The sequence below is a fragment of the Theropithecus gelada genome, chromosome 2, assembly GCF_003255815.1.
Source record: "Theropithecus gelada isolate Dixy chromosome 2, Tgel_1.0, whole genome shotgun sequence".
NCBI classification, from domain to species: domain Eukaryota; kingdom Metazoa; phylum Chordata; class Mammalia; order Primates; family Cercopithecidae; genus Theropithecus; species Theropithecus gelada.
In genome coordinates, this window is record NC_037669.1 from 124,763,449 (window position 1) to 124,783,576 (window position 20,128).

Below are 20,128 nucleotides of genomic sequence, written 5' to 3' on the forward strand. Positions count from 1 at the left end.
CAGAGTACTGATATAATGGGGAAATACACCTTTCAAGGGCTGTTGTATATGGGGTCTACAGAGACATTCATATAAAGAGACCCAAAATGCCATCACAGTTCCCCTCATACAGTGGGACCATGTAGAAACACCATGAGAAGGACTTGGTCCTGGTACAAGGCTGTTTTACAAGTATAAGTTTACATATCACACCTGTGACTATTTCTTATATCCCTGAGTACATAACTGAGGTAGATATATTTGGCAGTTAGAAGAACACTGATACGAATCTACTGATTGATTATTAGGGGAATGGCCAAATGGAAGTCACTGAAATTTCCCTTCCTTGACCTAATCAGTAAAACTGAAGCACTATTATATCACAGGTATAATGACAAATATTAGATCCACTCATACAGACTTAAAAAATGTAGCACTGGTGGTGCCCATCATACCCTTTACAAAAAATCAGAATTACAACTTCAAAAACAAGATAAATCAGGGGAGAAGAACTAAACTGAACTTCAAAAGAAGTTGTAGCCACAATTTGCACTGCCTCACATGATGTGGTGTCTTTTCTAGAACATGTCATCACAGCCTCTCACACTTGATACTCAGCTATTGATCTGGTGAATGTCTTTGTTTCAGTCCCATCAGGAAAGTATATCAGACTGTAGTAATTGTTTTTAGTCTTGTCCCAGGCCAGAGTTAACTATTCTGCCCTCTGTAACTATACAGTCCAAATAAATTTTACTTCAATTTTTACTGATAATTGACAGAACATCTACTGGTGCACTATCTTAATGACATCTTGTTAATAAGACATGTTCGGCAAGTGATAACTATGTCAGTTAGTCTGGTAAAATACATGTACATCAGAGACTAGAAGATAAACTCTAAAAAGGCTTTTTATCATCAGGGAAATATTAGGAGTACAGTGGTGTTTCACATGTTTTGAGACATCTCATTGGGGGAAAAATAGGGCAATATAATTCATCTCAACCTCCATCAAAGGAAAAGAGGCACAATATTTGATCAACTACTTTTGAATTTTGGAGAGAATATGTAAAACATTGGGCATACTGGTATCATCTATTTTCCAGGTGACTCAGAAGGTTACTGGTTTAGAGAGGGCTCTACAGCAGGTGCAGGCTATGGTCCAAGATATATCTGTGATATACAAAGGTACCTTGGCAGGTTACTGGAAAGCTTAGATAGGAATGACTCAGTGAAGATCTCTAGATTTTGGAGCAAGATTGCATCATTCTGGGTTGCATGTGTAGCTTCTTCAAAACCATATTCTTTAAATATTTGTTATAAATAACATTTAGAGAAAGAATAGAGGAACAGTACCACTGTTAGTAACAACTTAGCATTCTCTCCCTTGTTCTGAGTAAATAACCCACAGAGCAAAACCAAGGCCCTTCACACTAGATGACTTCCATCTTTCTTAGAAGTCTATTACATAATCATTATGTGTTCATTGCTGCTTTTTAAGGATCTTATCACAATGTAGCAGGTCAATAATTATTTCTTTCAAACAAATAATGCATAATTTTCTCCATACTTTCCTTTTTATAATGTGATGCTCTGGGAACTCAAATAGCATGTGTATGTCATAGATTCTAAAAATAGTAGACACAACGTTAAATTGTAGATTGCTAATAAAGTGTCTTTGGTTATTTACAATAAAAATTGCATTAATAATAGCCTGGGTATGAGTATTATAATGTTGTCTTGATTAATATAAAATTTTATATTTTGTATAACAGAATGCTAATGATATACATTTTTCAAGTAATTTTTGAATGTGCTATTCAGATTTAACACTGCTACTATTCTAATCAGAAGATTATCACGTGCATCTCAAAAAACATAGCAGTAAAAATTTAGAAAAATAAATAAATACTTGACATAAGAAGCAGTAATCATTCACAGAGAACTTAGATAATCAATGCTTTCAGAAAGAGAAAAAGAGAGAGAATAAAATTGCAATGGAGAATGAAGGTGAAGGCTTCAGCTTTTATTCCAATTCTGCCCCTTATTAGCTTCCTGGTCTCAGGCAAGTCACCCCACCTCTTTATGTTTTATAAAATATTGTGTAGATTTAATGAGAAATCAAATATGACACGGCATTCTCATTACTAAATTATATTATAATAAAATTAAATATAGATTTAATGTATCTTTAATGTATAAATATAATACAATATTTATGAGTGTGTGATATCAAGTTTTTGCCACAAGGATATAAATTTATCATAGTTAAATCAATCACATAATTCTACCTTTAATTTCTAAAATAGCTTTGTGGACAGTTAAACTATATGAATTTAAGATAATAAGGCAAAATTCTACTCAAGTTAAGCAGTTATTTCTTCAATTACTTTCCTATAAAGTAAATCAACCATACTTTCTTCACAACTTGATTCTAAAAATTGAAAAACAGTTTGGAACACACCAGGAATTTTATTTGCTTAGCTTTAGATTGAGAGTGTGGTGATGCAAAAATGAGGGGAAAAAAAGGAATTAGTGATTACTTTTAAAATATTATTTTAATATGTTAATGACTACACTAACTACAAGTTAATTTTTCACATATTAAAAATAAGTAAAAATGAAAACTAATTTGCCATTACTATCACATTTAATTGAAATACTAGCAAAAGCAAAGACTAATAAAAAACGTTTAAATAATCATTACCAATTTAACACTGGTAATTCAGAATTTATTGTAGTTTTCTCCTGTAGGCTTGCATGAACAATATAAAGAATTTACAATATAAAGACCTAGAATTGTGCAAATAAAATGGCCAAAGCTTGGGAGTCAGGCAATCTGACTTCAAAGTTTCTGTCTCAGCACCCTAACTTTCCAGTTTCAGACAAATATCCTTTTAATATGCTACATTTAACTGTTTGCAAATATTTTTACAAATGTTTACAAAATTACACTTTGGAGATCTTTTTCAAATTGAAGGTTTGTGGCAATCCCGTGTCAAGTAAAACTATCAGTGTCATTTTTTCCAACAGTATGTGATCACTTTGTGTCTCTGTGTCACATATCGGTAATTCTTGCAATATTTTAAACATCTTCGTTATGATTATACATGGTAACAGTGTCTGCAACCAGTGATTTTTGGAGCTACTTTTGTAATTGTGTTGGGGTACTACAAACTGTGCCCATATATGATGGTGAACTTAATGGATAAATATGTGTGTTCTGACTGATCTGAAAACCAATTGTTCCTCCATCTCTCTCCCTCTCCTAGGGAACTCCCTATTCCTTAAGACAGAACAATACTGAAATTAGGTCAATTGATAACCCTACAATGGCCTTTAGGTATTCCAGTGAAAGTCACACATTTCTCGCTTTATAGAAAAAGCTAAAAATTGTTAAGCTTAGTGAGAAAGGCATGTTGAGAGCTGAGACAGGCTGAAAGCCAGATCTCTTGTACCAGTTAGCCAACCTGTGAAGGTCACAGAAAAACTCTTGAAGAAAATTAAAAATGCTACTCCGGTGAATACAAGAATAGCAAAACAGCTTTATTTCCATTATGGAGAAAGTTTGAGTGGTCTGGGTAGAAGACAACAGCATTCCCTTAAGTCAAACCTCACTCAGAGCAACATTTCCTTAAGCCAAACTTCACTCAGACCACAACATTCCCTTAAGACAAACCTCGCTCAGAACAAGATCCCAACTCTCTTTAATTCCTCATTGAAATAAATGAGGAAGCTACAGAGAAAAAAAAAAAAAGTTTGAAGTTAACAGAGATTGGTTCATGAGATTTAAGGAAGGAAGCTCTCTCCACAACACAAACTAACAAGGCAAAGTAGCAAATGCTGATTAGAGGCTGCAGCAAGTTACCCAAAAGATCTAGCTAAGAAAAGTCATGAGTTGGCTACACTAAACAACAGACTTGGTAAGTAGGAAAAAAAGAACATTCTCATATTGGAAAATGTCATCTAGGACTTACATAGGTACAGAGGAGAAGCCAGTGTCTGACATCAAAGTTTCAATGCTGGGTATACTCTCTCATTAGGGACTAATGCTGCTGGTAAATTTAAGTTGGACCCATAGCTTATTCATATTCTGCCTAGAGCCCTTAAGGATTCTGCTAAATCTATTCTGCCTGTGCCCTAGAAATAGAATGATAAAGACCTGATGATAGCACATCTGTTTACAGCATGGTTTGCTGAATATTTTAAGCTCATGGTTGAAACTTAGAACTTAGAAATACTTACTTTCAAAATATTACTCATCAGTGACAATGTACCGCATCATCCAAGAGCTGTCATGGAGAGGTACAAGGATATTAATGTTGTTTTCCTTCCTGTTGACACAACATCCAATCTGAAGAAAATAGATAAAGGAGCAATCTTTACTTTAAAATCTCATTATTTAAGAAATACATTTTATAAGGCTATAGCTGCTATAGATAGTGATTCCTCTGGTGGAACTGGACAAAGTAAATTAAAAAATAACTCTTGGAAAATATTCACCATTCAAGATGCCTTTAAGAACGTTCATGATTCATGGAAGAAGGTCAAAATATCAACATGTATAGGAGTTTGAAGAAGTTGATTCTAATCCTCATGGATGACTTTGAGGATTCAAGATTTTAGAAAATAGATGTAAATGGCATGTAAAGAACAGGAGAAAAATAATTAGAAGTGGATCCCGAAGATGTGACCAAGTTGTACCAATCTCATGATCAAATTTTAAAAATTGATGGATTGTTCCTTATGGGTGAGCAAAGAAAGTGGTTTCTTGAGGTCCTTACGGATGAGCAAAGAAATGGTTTCGTAGTCATCTCTTGGTGAAGATGGTGTGAACATTGTTGAACTGACAACAAAGTATTTACAATATTACATCAACTTAATTAACTAAGCAGTGGCAGAGTTTGAGAGGATTAACTCCAACTTTAAAAGAAGTTCTACTGTGAGTGAAATGCTATCAAACAGCACTGCATGCTACAGAGAAAACTTTCATGAAAGGAAGAGCCAATGGATGCATCAGACTTCATTGCTATTTTACTTACCACAGGTACCCCAAACTTCAGCAACCACCACACTGATCATCTAACAAGTATCAACATTGAGACCAGCAAAAAGATTATAGCTAATGGGAGGCTTAGATAATTATTAGCATGTTTGTAGCGATAAAGTATTGTTAAATTAAGATGTAGTTTTTAGACATTATGTTATTTTACACTTAACAGGCTATAGTGTACTTTAAACATAACTTTTATATTCACTGAGAAACAAACAAACAAAAAATTATGTAACACTGTAGTGCCATAATCTGGAACCAAACCCGCAATATTTCTGAGGTATGCATATAGTTGATAAAGGATTAGTCCTCTTTAGCCAACATTTGTACTGCAAAATAAAGGCTAAATCAATGTTAGTTTATAGCTTAATTCAAAGTTACCTTTGTGCAGACATAAATACTAGAATCTTCAGAAAAACTTGCACTAAAGTCCTTAAACTTTTATCAACTAAAAGCTATGAATCATTCGATGATACATAATTTCTTTATTTAAAATAAATATAGCACAGTCTCAACTTTTATTTTTTTTAATTTTCACTTCTTTGCTCTTGGAGCTGATAACAAATAAAGTGGAGACAATATGCCAAATATCATTGGCTTTGATTCGATTTGAAAATACTGTCAAACACTGATCTTTTATTTTCTCAGATCTCACTCATACTTTATCCTTTCTCTCATGGTGAAATAGAGTAAGATTTTGATGACATTTCTTCAGATGAAGAACAGATGAAAGCTCTTGATCAAATAGACCAGAACTACAGATCTAGATGTGCTGGAAGTTGTTATATCTTCAGGTACTTTATTTAACAGCGCTTGATTGTGTTCCGGCTACTTTTATAAGATGTTTACACTTAGCTTCTGGGAAGCTTTGATATTGTACTGCTATATGTACAGACATGTATACACATTTTCAGATGTATATGCATGTACATGTCTGTAAAAAATTGTCTTTAAATGTATACATATATTTATATATTTGCACATATTTATCTATATCTGAGCTCTTCCTTAAGTATGTCACATTTGCTTGGTAAAAGAATAACCTATAATATTCGAATATAATGTTTATAAGTATTCAAAGGCTGTTTGGTTATGTGACACAAAATCTGCATATTGTAAATAACCCTAATGAAACATAGCGCTTAGTTTTCATTTAAATGTTCAATTTTCTTTTTAATATGTCAATGACTTTTTTTGCATTCATTGTTTTCTAAATTCTGAAATATATTAAAAGGCTATAAGCATTTTAAGTGCAACTTCAGTTTCACAGTGTCAAACTGTCTTTGAAAAATAATTCATTCATATACCTAGACAGAAGAATTTATACAGTAAACTGGGGTTCTGTCATTTAGCCTCATAGTATTTTTTAAATGGATTTCCTCAACAAAAAGTCAAGTCTTGTTTCAGAAAAAGTGAAAAGGGAATTATTGCCCTTGGAAAAAACTAGAATATTTTATTTATTTTGTATATTGCATAGAACTTTTACTTTATATTCAATTTTAAATAAAACAACATCTAAATAATTTTCTATGATGTAAAAAATTTAGATTTTAAAATCTATAAGTTTCAGATATTTGACATTGATTTTCTTTCATCTCATCTCGTTTCTGAGTGTGCACATTATTTATATATATTAATATTAAACATGCTCAGCTACTTGTATTATAATCAGGGATATTATGCTGTCTTTTATCTATCCTTTAAATAGAAAATACATCAATTTTCTATTATTGACTATTTTGCGAAACAATCTTTGCATCTATGCTAATTAAAATTTTAAAATAGTGTAATGATGCTAAAACTTTATAATATTACAATGTGTTTTCCTATTCAACCATGAAACATATTTTTATAAAAATATATGTCATTCTTAGATTATAATGAATTGTTTTATACCAGAAAAAGTGTTTTCTCAATATTGTCGTTTTTGTTCCCCTAGTCCTCACCAGTTTCGGCAATTTGTCAATGTTTCCCTGACATAAAATCATAAAGAATTATTTTGTTTCATTTCCCTATGGCAGCTCATGCTGTTGTATACACTATTTAAATTTCTGTATCCCACGTTGATCCAAATAAAGCAGACATATTTTAAATACTTTTATTAAGTAATTAGAAAATAACTCACCATTTACTATTTTAAATCATTCTTTCCCAATTATTCTGATTCAGTAAATAAAATTATATTTTTACAGATAATTGTAAAACTTAATGATAGTAAAAAGAAGATGAATGTTTTTAATGTAAAAATTATTTGAATGAAACTAAATACCTGAACAAAATTATATGTATATGAAGTAAATGATTTTTTGATATTTTGAGGAAACTCCATAGTGACTGTATTAATTTGTTCACCTACCAACAATGTACTGGCATTTCCATTCTCTATATCCTCACTTGCTTTGGTTATTTTCTCTTTTATTGATAATAGCCATTTTAACTAACATATGATCCAGCAATCCTGATGTTCAGTATGTATCCAAATAAAGAAAACTAGTATAGCAAAAATATATCTCTGTTCCTATATCCATAGTAGCACTATTTGCAATATCTAAGATATAGAATGAACCCAAGTGTCCATTGACAGATGAATGGATAAATAAAATGTGGTACATATACACAATGGAATATTATTCAGCTATAAAAAATGAAATGGTGTCATTTGTAGCAACATGTATGGAATTGGAGGACATTATGTTACGTGAAATAAGCCAGGCACAGAAAGATAAATATTTCATGTTTTCGCTAATATATGGCAGCTAAAAAATGATCTCATGGAGTTAGTGAACAGAATGGTTGTTACCAGAGGCTGGAGAGGGAAGTGGGGAGAGATGGATGAAGAGGTACTGGTTAATGGGTACAAAAATATTTAGATGGAAGGAATAAGGTTTAATGATCCTTAGCAAAATAGGACAAACTACAGGCAAAGATAATTTATTATATATTTTAATAGCTAGAAAAGAATATTTGAAATACTTCCAACACAAAGAAAGAAATGTTTGATGTGATGGATATTTCAATTACCCAGATCTGATAATTACACATTGTATGCTTCTATCAAAATGTCACATATACCTTACAAATATGTAAAATCATTATGTATCTATAACAACTAAAATAATTATAAAAACAAAATAATATTTGGACTATATCTTCTAATTTTTATATTCATTGTTATGTGCAAAATACCATTCAAAGAACTACATATTTCTATTCATAACAATTCAAATTCTTGTATTCACTATATTTTAAGGCCATATTTAACTATTTCTGAAACTGAAATTTTTTTGGCTTTGTATAACAATTATTCAATCCATACAGTACTTTATCATTTATATAACTATACATTCATTTAATAAATAACTGTTAATTAATATGCAGAAAATGCAGATTTACTTGTAGGGAGATATAAAGATGAATCAGAGGTCAAAGTCTGCCTTCAAGCAAAGACTATATTTTAGTGAATAAATATCATGTATTTATTCTAAAATCATAAAACAAGACATGGTAGGTGCCATGAAAGCAATGTTAATAAAATTTTTTGAAGTAATTTACTAAATAAATACATCTGAATAGAAAAACATAATGTAATAATATCTGGATACAAAAAATACTTTGTTTTTTTGATTAATAATAGTTACATACTGACATGAAAGAATACTTTCTTAAGATGAAAATCATAAATATGTCCAAAACCCAAAGACAGTTTTACTGTAAATAAGAACAGGAAAAAATAAGTGAGAAGTTTTTCCAGTATCTTCAGGAAGTCAACTGGCATCACCATAATTTACAATTGATTCATAGCTGCTATGCAATGCAGTGAGACAAAAGAAGAAAATGTTTAAAAAAATCAAAATGTATTATATGATAAAGAGTCACCCTTAGCAGATATAAAATGTAAATGATAACTTGGGAAGAAACAAATTTCAAATAATTTTACAGAAAAACCTTCAACTTCCTTAAAATATGGAGATTTTTTTGAAAAAAATATTAAGTATAATAGAAGAATGGAAAAAGAAAAAGTTGTTTACAGTAAACAAAATTAACATCTTCTAAACACAGTAAAAATTTCAATGGTCCTAATAACAAACAAACTATGAAATAACTAAAATTCGATACCATGTTTTCCCATAGTAGTTTGTCAAAAATCAGATAATTTGGTGAGGCAGGGTTCATGACAATAAGGGAGAAGAAGTACTCTCATATTTCTGATAGCAGTGAAAATATATACCACCTTTATGTATAGCAGTTTAATCAATATATCAACAAGTATAATACACATAATTTGATCCATCTTTTAATAACTTTGTTATAGCATATATATGAATTGATAAATATACACAAATTTTCTCTGTAGTATATGGTTTATAATAGAAAGCCTATGGAAATATTCTGTATACCAAAAATAGCAGGCAAAATAAATAAAATTTAGTACATATTTACATTAGAATTCTATATAGTCCTACATATGTACATGTGGGAAGAGACCTCAGTTTAAATGAAATACAGCTGTAAGACCATCTGCAGAACTTATTTTCTTCTTGTTGAGAGGGGAGCAGGGCCGTTACAATTGAAATGAGAAGTAAGGCAGAGTTGAAAGTAGTATATGTCTAGCTAGTACCAGCGTAAGTGGGTGTAATACTAAAATATCAACTTAACACTACATTTGTTAGTTTGTTTACAGAATGTCGATTAAACACAAGTTTTAAATTATTCTTATCATATCCATTTGGGTGGCAGCTAAGCAGTAGGAAGATATTAAAGAAGTTATATATTTAAACAGAATGCTTGCAAAGGAAAATAACTTCTGCAATCTTACAATAACGATGAATATAATGTAAGCATGATGTATAGAGCTAAATATATAAATTTCATACACTGTTATTTTACATGTTATTTTGACACATCAACCTTTCATTACTACTCAGTTAATATATTCTCTTGGAGAAAAGAATGATTTTTATCTACACATGTTCTAAAGCTCACACAGGCTGTAAGTATAACGAAATTATTTTATTTATATTTTTAAATGTTCATATCTGCATATGCTACAATTAGATGTAATTTTGAAATTCTAAGGACTACATGTACATTTTAGTTAGAAGTTATAGGTATAAATACTTAAAAATCTGCACAATATGTTAAAAACAAATTTATCTTATTTTGCCATTTTTTAAATTTCATGCTTTTATATTTATGAAAACAAAAGACTGATGAAATTTTACTGTGTTTAGAAGATGTTAATTTTGTTTACTGTAAACAGCTTATTCTTTTTCCATTCTTCTATTGTACTAAATATATATATTTTTTAAAAACTTCATATTTTAAGGAAGTTGAAGCTTTTTTCTGTAAAATTATTAAAAAACATGTTTTTCAACCATTATTAGAAAATTTTAAACCAATTGAAGACACTAAGTGGATAGGTAATTTGTTAGTAAATGCTTGGAAAGATGCAGAGGGTATGGACTTCCTTTAAAGCAGTACTTCCACAGGAATATGATGCTAGACAATTAATGGTTTTCCACATGAGGCCTAAAATTCTCTTTCATTTTTAGAGAGCAAGGGTGCTCATGTACCTGGGTTGGCTAGGAGCAGAGAATGGAGACACTTAAAAAGATGACTCTCATAAGACAAAAGAAAAAGTTAGCAGATGTATTTAATGTTTTACCCATCTAGAAGACACAGAAAAGAGCAAACCATTTTCTTCCTAAGGTGCCATAACTTACAGCGGAGCCTTATCTAAAATGCCTACAGGTTGTGGATTCTGGTTTTACTACTTTGTAAATACGTGACTGGAAATAAGATCCTAGAACAAGAACAATGACTTAAATCAAAAGTAAGCAGATATAAATAAATAATAGATGTAAGAACAGATCTCAGCCCGGCGCGGTGGCTCACGCCTGTAATCCCAGGACTTTGGGAGACCGAGGCGGGTGGATCACCTGAAGTCGGGAGTTTGAGATCAGCCTGACAGACATGAAGACAACCCGTCTTTACTAAAAATACAAAAAATTAGCCAGACGTGGTGGCGCATGCCTGTAATCCCAGCTACTCGAGAGGCGGAGCCAGGAGAATTGCTTGAACGTGAGCGGCGGAGGTTGCGGTGAGCTGAGATCATGTCACTGCACGCCAGCCTGGGCAACCAGAGTGAAACACCTCACACGCGCACACACACACACACACACACACACACCTCAATGAGGTAGAAAATGCAAAATGGGCAAGGAAGCAAAAAGCTTTTAAAACATCAATAAAACGGATAAAATTCTAGCTAGATAAATTAGACAAAACAGAACAAAAGCATAGGTTATAATTATTAGGAATGAAAATGGGACATAATTGTAGTTCTCCATGCATTAAAGGCTTAAATGAAAATAGTATAAACAACTTTTAACAATAAATCTAACATCGTAAACAAAATGGACAAATTCCTTGATAGTCACAAACTACAAAAGCTCAATCAAGAGGAGATATATAACCTGAATAGCCCTATATCTAAGATAAGAAATTAAATGTGTATCCAAAAATGTCTCAAATGAAAACTAGCCACAGATGGCTTGAGTGGTGAATTGTGAAAAATGTTAAAGAAGAAATAATGCAAATTCTGAATAGTTCAGAATGTTAAAAGAACATGGAAAAAGAAATCAGCATTACTCTCTCAGTAAAACCAGACCAATACATTCCAAGAGACAAAAGCAGGAGATAAATATCCCTATAGAATACAGATATAAAATCTTTAATACAATTTTATCAAGAGACAATATAATAACAAAGTATGGTTTATCCTAGGAATAAAATGTTTATACCACATTAGAAAGTGAATCAATGTAATCAGTTACATTAAACTATTTTTAAATGAAAAATCATGTGACCATCTCAATCGATTCCAGAAAAAAAACTTTGGAAAAATTTCATACTCACTTGGTTTAATGGCTCTCAGAAAACTAGGAATATAAACAATTTTCTCAACCTGGTAGAAAGTATCTACACTTAATCAGGACTCACTTTCTATTCACTGATAAAGTTTAAACTAATTTTTCCCTAAGATCTGGAATAAGACAAGTGAGACTTTTCTCATCATTCCCATTCAACATAATATTGGATGCCCTACCGCATATAAGGCAGAGAAAATTCATAATAATGTTGAAAATCGGCCAGGCGTTGTAGCTCACGCCTGTAATCCCAGCACTTTGGGAGGATGAGGAGGGTGGATTACCTGAGGTCAGGAGTTTGAGACCAGCGTGGCCAAAATAGTGAAACCCCATCTCTACTAAATATACAAAAATTAGCCAGGCATGGTGACACATGCCTGTAATCTCAGCTACGTGGGAGGCTGAGGCAGAAGAATTGTTTGAACCCAGGAGGTGGAGGTTGCAGTGAGCGAGATAGAGCCACTGTACTCCAGCCTGGGCAACAAAGTAAGACTCTGTCACAAAATAATTAATTAATTTTTTTTAAAAGTTAAAAATTTTAAGACATTTCAAAATTTACTAGAAGTAGTAAGAGTTTTCAGGGCTATATTTAACATATAAACATATTTATTTACACTAGCAACACCCAATTGGGCATTAATTTTGGAAAAAAAAATCATGCAATATATCATTAGGATATGAAACATTTAAAGATAAATTTAAGAAATTATATTCAAAAACTATACACTGAACTGAAATTTGCAACCTGTAGACAGAAAATATTACTGCAAAAAATTAATGATGATTATAATGAAGATATAACCATATCATGGACTCAAACACAATACATTGTTATGATAAAATGTACATTGGTCTATAGATTCAAGACAATGTCAATTACTATTCTAACGGAAGGATTTCTAAAAAGAAATTTGATTCTGAAATGTATATTAAAAATCCAGGGAAATAGAATAAGCAAAATAATTATGAAAAAAAAATAATAGATAACTTACATTTACCATAATGCTGTAGTTAGAAAGACAGAGTTAAATTTGTGTAAAGATAAACATATAGATTAATGGAACAAAATAACAAGACTAATACATATGATACACTAATTTGTGACAAAGTTGACAAGCAAATTCACTAAGAACAATACAGTTTTTAAATGTATGTTGTATTCAGGGATTCAGCTTCTTCCTGGTTTAATCCTGGGAGGGTGTATGTGTCCAGGAATTTATGCATTTATTCTAAATTTTATAGTTTATTTGCATAGAGGAGTTTATAGTATTCTCTGATTTTTTTTTTCCCTTGGATCAGTGGTGATATCCCCTTTACCATTTTTTACTGTGTCTATTTGATTCTTCTATTTTCTTCTTTATTAGTCTGGTTAGCAGTCTATTTTGTTAGTCTTTTCAAAAAACAGCTCCTGTGATTTTTTTGACAGGTTTTTCATGTCTCTATCTTCTTCAGTTCTGCTTGGATCTTAGTTATTTCTTGTCTTCTGCTAGCTTTTGAATTTGTTTGCTCTTGCTTCTCTAGTTCTTTTAATTGTGATGTTAGGGTGTCAATTTTAGATCTTTCCCACTTTCTGATATGGGCCTTTAGTGCTATAAATTTCCCTCTTAACACTGCTTTAGCTGTGTCCCAGAGATTCTGGTACATTGTGTCTTTCTTCTCATTGGTTTCAAAGAATTTATTTATTTCTGTCTTAATTTTGTTATTTACCCAGTAGTCATTCAGGAGCAGGTTGTTCAGTTTCCATGCCTGAAATTGAGGCCTACCAACCAAAAAAATGCCCAACACAAGATGAATTCACAGTCTATTTCTACCAGGGATACAAAGAGGATAATTTCATTCATTCCTTCTGAAATTATTCCAAGCAATAGAAAAAGACGGGCTCCCCCGCTTACTTGTTTTATGAGGCCAACATCATCTTGATACCAAAACCTGACAGAGACACAACAACAACAAAGAAATATCAGGCCAATATCATTAATGAATATCAATGCAAAAATTTTCAATAAAATACTGGCAAAATGAATCAGGCAGCACATCAAAAAGCTTGTTCACCATGATCAGGTAGGCTTCAACCCTGGTGTGCCAGGCTGGTTCAATATATGCAAACTGATAAATGTAATCCATCACAAACAGAACCAATGACAAAAACCACATGATTATCTAAATAGATGAAGAAAAAGCCTTGGATACAATTCAACAGCCCTTCATGCTAAAAACACACAATGAACTAGGTATTGATAGGACATATCTCAAAATATTAAGAGCTATATATGACAAACCATAGCCAATATCATACTGAATGGGTCAAAACTGGAAGCTTTCCCTTTGAAAACTGGCACAAGACAAGGATGTCCTCTCTCATCACTCCTATTCAACATAGAATTGGAAGTTCTGACCAGGGCAATCAGGCAAGAGAAAGAAATAAAGGATATTGAATTAGGAAGATGGGAAGTCAAATTGTCTCTGTTTGCAGATAACATGATTTTATATTTGAAAACCCCATCGTCTCAGCCCCAAAACTTCTTAGGCTGATAAGAAACTTTAGCAAAGTCTCAGCATACAAAATCAATGTGCAAAAATCACAAGTATTCCTATACACCAATAATAGACAAACAGAGAGCCAAATCATGAGTGAATTCCCATTCCCAATTGCTACAAAGAAAATAAAATACTTTGGTATACAAATTACAAAGCATGTGAAGGACCTATTCAAGGAGAACTACAAACCACTCCTCAAGGAAGTAAGAGAGGACACAAATGAATGGAAAAACATTCCATGCTCATGGATAGGAAGAATCAATATTGTGAAAATGGCCAGAGTGCCCAAAGTAGTTTACAGATTCAATGCTATATCAATCAAGCTACCATTGACTGTTTTCACAGAACTAGAAAAAATCTACTTTAAATTTCATATGGAACCAAAAAAGAGCCCATATAGCCAAGACAAACCTAAGCAAAGAGAACAAAGCTGGAGACATCACACTACCTAACTTCAAACGATACTGCAAGGCTACAGTAATCAAAACAGCATGGTACTGGTACCAAAACAGACATATATACCAATGGGACAGAAGAGAGGCCTCAGAAATAATACCACATATCTATAGCTATCTGATCTTCGAAAAACCTTACAAAAACAAGCAATGTGAAAGGATTCCCTATTTAATAATTGGTGCTGGGAAAAAATGGCTACCATATGCAGAAAATTGAAACCAGATCCCTTCCCTACACCTTCTAAAAAAATTAACTCAAGATGGATTAAAGACTTAAATGTAAGACCTAAAACCATAAAAATCCTAGAAGAAAACCTAGGCAATGCCATTCAGGACAGGCATGGGCAAAGACTTTACGACTAAAACACCAAAAGCAATGGCAACAAAAGCCAAAACTGACAAATGGGATCTAATTAAATTAAAGAGCTTCTGCACAGAAAAAGGAACTACCATCAGAGTGAATAGGCAACCTACAAAATGGGAGAATATTTTTGCAATCTATCCTTCTGACAAAGGTCTAATATCCAGAATCTACAAGGAATATAAACAAATTTAAAAGGAAAAAAGAAAACCCCATTAAAAGTAGGTGAAGATTACGAACAGACACTCCTCAAAAGAAGTCATTTATGTGGTCAACAAACATATGAAAAAAAAAGCTTATCATCAGTGGTCATTCGAGAAATGCAAATCTAGACCACAGTGAGATACCATCTCACGCCAGTTAGAATAACAATCATTAAAAAGGCAAGAAACAACAGATGCTGGAAGAGATGTCAGGAACTAGGAACACTTTTACACTGTTGGTGGGAGTGTAAATTAGTTCAACCATTGTGGAAGACATTGTGGTGATTCCTCAAGGATCTAGAACCAGAAATACCATTTGACCCAGCAATCCCATTACTGGGTAACATACTCAAACGATTATAAATTATTCTACTATAAAGACACTACACACGTATGTTTATTGCGGCAGTATTCAGTTGCAAAGACTTGGAACCAACACAAATGTCCATCAATGATAGAATGGATAAAGAAAAGGTGACATGGTCGGGCGCAGTGGCTCACACCTGTAATCCCAGCACTTTGTGAGGCCGAGACAGGCGGATCACAAGGTCAGGAGATCGAGACAATCTTGGCTAATGCGGTGAAACCCCGTCTCTACTAAAAATACAAAAAAATTAGCTGGGCGTGGTGGTGGGCACCTGTTATCCCAGCTACACGGGAGGCTGAGGCAGGAGAATGGCATAAACCTGGGAGGTGGAGCTTGCAGTGAGTGGAGATTGCACCACTGCACTCCAGCCTGGGCGACAGAGCGAGACTTTGTCTCAAAAAAGAAAAAAAGAAAAAAAGAAAAGGTGACACATATACACCATGGAATATTATGTAACCATAAAAAAAGAAAAGTTCATGTCTTTTACAGGGATATGAATGAAGCTGGAAATCATCATTCTCAGCATACTGTCACAGGAACAGAAAACCAAACACTGCATGTTGTCACTCATAAGTGAGAGTTGAACAATGAAAACACTTGGACACCATTAGGGGAACATCACACACCAGGGCCTGTTGGGAGGTGGGGAGCAAGGTGGGGGGATAGCATTAAGACAAATACCTAATGCATGCAGGACTTAAAACCTAGATGATAGAAAAAGGGATAGCCATATGCAAGGGAAAACAAAAAACACATATTTAGCTCCTGCATACCCAAAAGTAAATAGAAATTTTCCATAGTCCTAAATGTAATAGCTAAAACTATAAAAGTGATAGAAGAAAACTTAGGAGAAAACCTTTGTGACCTTTATTTTAGGAAATATTTTCAAGATTAACCACAAAGAAGGGCATACCTTAAAGGAAAAAAAAAAAAACTTCAGTAATGTCTACAATTTTTGCTTTTCAAAGACACTTCAACAGAAATTTGTGGAAAGCCAAAAACTGGCCAAAAATTTTGTGATGCATAAATCTTAAGAAGACTTGTGTCCAGAATATTTAAAGAATTTCTACAACTAAATAATAAAAGAAAAATAACGGCTCTCATGAAAGTTGGGAACATTTTGATTGTTTGCCTCTTTTTTTTTTTTTTCCCAAGATGGCAGATTAGAAGTATTTCTAGTATACCTCTCCCACTTGGAAGAACAAAATAGTCTGTAAAGATTCACAATGTGAACGTTTTCTCAAGAAGCAATCCAGGAAAAGAACTGGAAAACATAAGGTATCTACAGACCTTTTGAAGGAAGCAGGAGGCTGCAGCCTACACTTTGAGTCAGGCAAAGATGGCGGGTCCCTGCAATGTAAGAGGCGGAAAGACCACCCTTTGGAATACATACCCACTTGGGACCCTGAAAGTCCAGGCTACAGGGGAAGGCCCTAACCTTACTCACTGCAGGAACCAGCTTGGGGAGGGTCATGAAATATAAAAGTAAGAGCAGCAGCGGGAAGATCCTTGCATACACTCCCAGATTCCAGGACAGACTGAGGGAATCAATTCCCTTCTCTTCTTCACAGGAGACTCTACAGAGGACAGTCAAAAATTTCAGGTAATGGTGACAGGTTAAAAGAAGCCCTCAACAAGTTTTCCTGATATAACCTCAGGTGGGGAAGAACTCTGTTGGACAGAGCTGGGATTGAGAGAATGAAAAGTGGGCTGCAGCACAAATGCAGGAGTCAGGAGTGCAAAAGTGGAGAGTGCAAGTTAGTGAGTGCAGGAAGTGCAGGTGCAGAAGGGGCAGGTGCAGGAGCTGCAGGTGCAGGAACCAGGTGCCTTTCTTTGCAGTGAACAGAGAGAGGCTGGCCTGAAAGCCGTGGGTGCTATCTCTGTGGGGAAAGCTTATGACAGTTTTTAATGCAGTTGCAAGCCCTTAGTGCAGGCTGACTGAAACTCAGCTCACCGCTGCCAGGGGAACACCGCAGGAATGAATCCGCCTCACCAACTGTGTTTGAACGGTGTAAGACTTCCTGCTTTTTTTCCCATTCCCTGGGCAAACTCCTCTGTGCAGCAGAGGCAGCAATACTCCCCTCTGGAACATCGACCCATTTGCCTGGGAACTGCTTTTGTCCCCCAACACTCACAGAGTCTGCTGCTTGCCCTGAACATGGAGATTCAGGGCACAAACCCACCTAACCCAGCTTCTACCTGTCTTTAGCCCACCATCGGCTCTGGTGGCTTAAAACAAAATGTAGAAACTCTTGGGAGCTACACAGTCTTGCCCATTGCTTGAGAAAGCAGAGTATCCTTCAGAAAGCATAAAACAAGCAAATATCCCTTTACTACTATTTCAGTTGGTGCTCTTTCACAAATGCCACCTCCTGGCTAGAGGCAATAACAGAGTTCATGACAGCATCTTCTGATAGAATAACACTGCATGCAGGAAGGAGAAAATGGCTCCATGATCTCAGCTGTCACCATTGCTTGCCCCACTCTGTCTAACCGCAACATCCTGAGTCTGTCCATGTGACCAGCTCATTACTATTATAACCAGCATTCAAGAAAGCCAACACACTAATGCTATCAATAACCAAGAAATCTCACAGAGACTACATCACTCCTCTGCCACCCCATTAGACCTGCTGCTGAAAACCACTTCTAGAAAACTTGAGGACAGGTCACATCGCCTGATCCCTTGAAGACATTCCTTAGCACCAGACTGGAGTGTGGCAACTTTATTGGGTAGCTAGACCCACAAGAGCAACAATGTTCTCAGTAGTCTGGTTCCCAGGGACTCCCACTCTTAAGGGAAGAGGGAATGTACCACATCAAGTGAGCACCCTGTGGGACAAAAGAATCTGATAAGTAGACCTTAAACACAAGTTATTTCAACTGGTGGGAAGTTTCTTTCAGCAAATGCATAGTTGTAGTTCTGGGCTCAGCAGGGAAGTCTTCAGCTGTAACCCAGCAGTCAGACAGCCCTGATGTGCATGAAAGGTAGTGGAGAAGAATATGGCTTTCCTCCTTTGTCCACCAGCAAAGGCACAGTTGGTGCCTCTCCTGTGGAAACTCTGCATGGGTGCAACTATAGAAACTTTCTGGAACACGTCAGTGTGACTACATCCCCACAAGAAGACCACCCTCCAGGTTCAGGTTTGCATGAGAGACAGAGTCACAATTTCTCTCTGATTGGAACATCAGCAATCCTACAGATGAAAAGAGTTGCCTGTGTGATCTGAATAGCTAGAGCACTTGGACAAGTGTGTGTCAGAGATGGGTAACCTTCCTGCTGACTTGACAGGGGAGCTGAGGTGGCTCCAAACCTTCCCTCTGAGAATACTTTAGTGTGGCTCACTGAGAGCTCCACTAACCACTTCTGTCAAGGTTGAGACCGCTGCCCACTAGTGGATATTGCATTTACCCACCTGCATTTGTCACACCAGTTTCCACCTGGGGACACCTTCCCTACCAGCCGGAAGCATGAAACATCAAGCCAGTAAATGAAATACTGGGGGAAAAGAAATAAATAGATAAGTGCATGCCACAGGGAAACAAGATAAGCTTTAAGAGGCCTCTACCATTCCAACCCCATAAGAGACAGTGGACTTATTTACACACTGAACACATTTCTACAGCAACCAGCATATGAAAAAACTATCATACAAAGACTCTCAATAACCAAGGAACTCTTACAGAGTCTTCACCCCTGAAAGCACCAAGTACTGAATTAGACTATAATTAACTATAAACATTAATGTCTCATATTTAAGGGAAAAAAAGAAATCAAAAAGCAAACAAAAAAAAAAGAAAAAATGCAGGTAAATTAAACATAAGTTCAATAATAATTAGAAGAAATAGTCTATTCAAATGAGAAGGAACCAGAAAATTAACTCCGGTAATATGACAAAACAAGGCTCTAATAATATCCTCAAAAGATCACACTAGCTCTCCAGCAATGTATCCAAGCAAAGATAAAATCTTTGAAATACCAGATAAGGAATTCAGGTGGTGGATTATTAAGCTACTCAAAGAGATATAAGAGAAAGATAAAAATGGAAATTGTATACGGAAATTTTTGAAAGCAGCTCAGGATATGAATAAAACATTTTCTAGAGAAATTGATATAATCAAGAAAAAACAATCAGGACTTCTCTAAATGAAAGACACACTTAGGGAATTAATAAATGCAGTGGAAAGTTTGAGCAATAGACTACAACATGTAAAAGAAAGAATCTCGGAGCTTGAGAACAAAGTT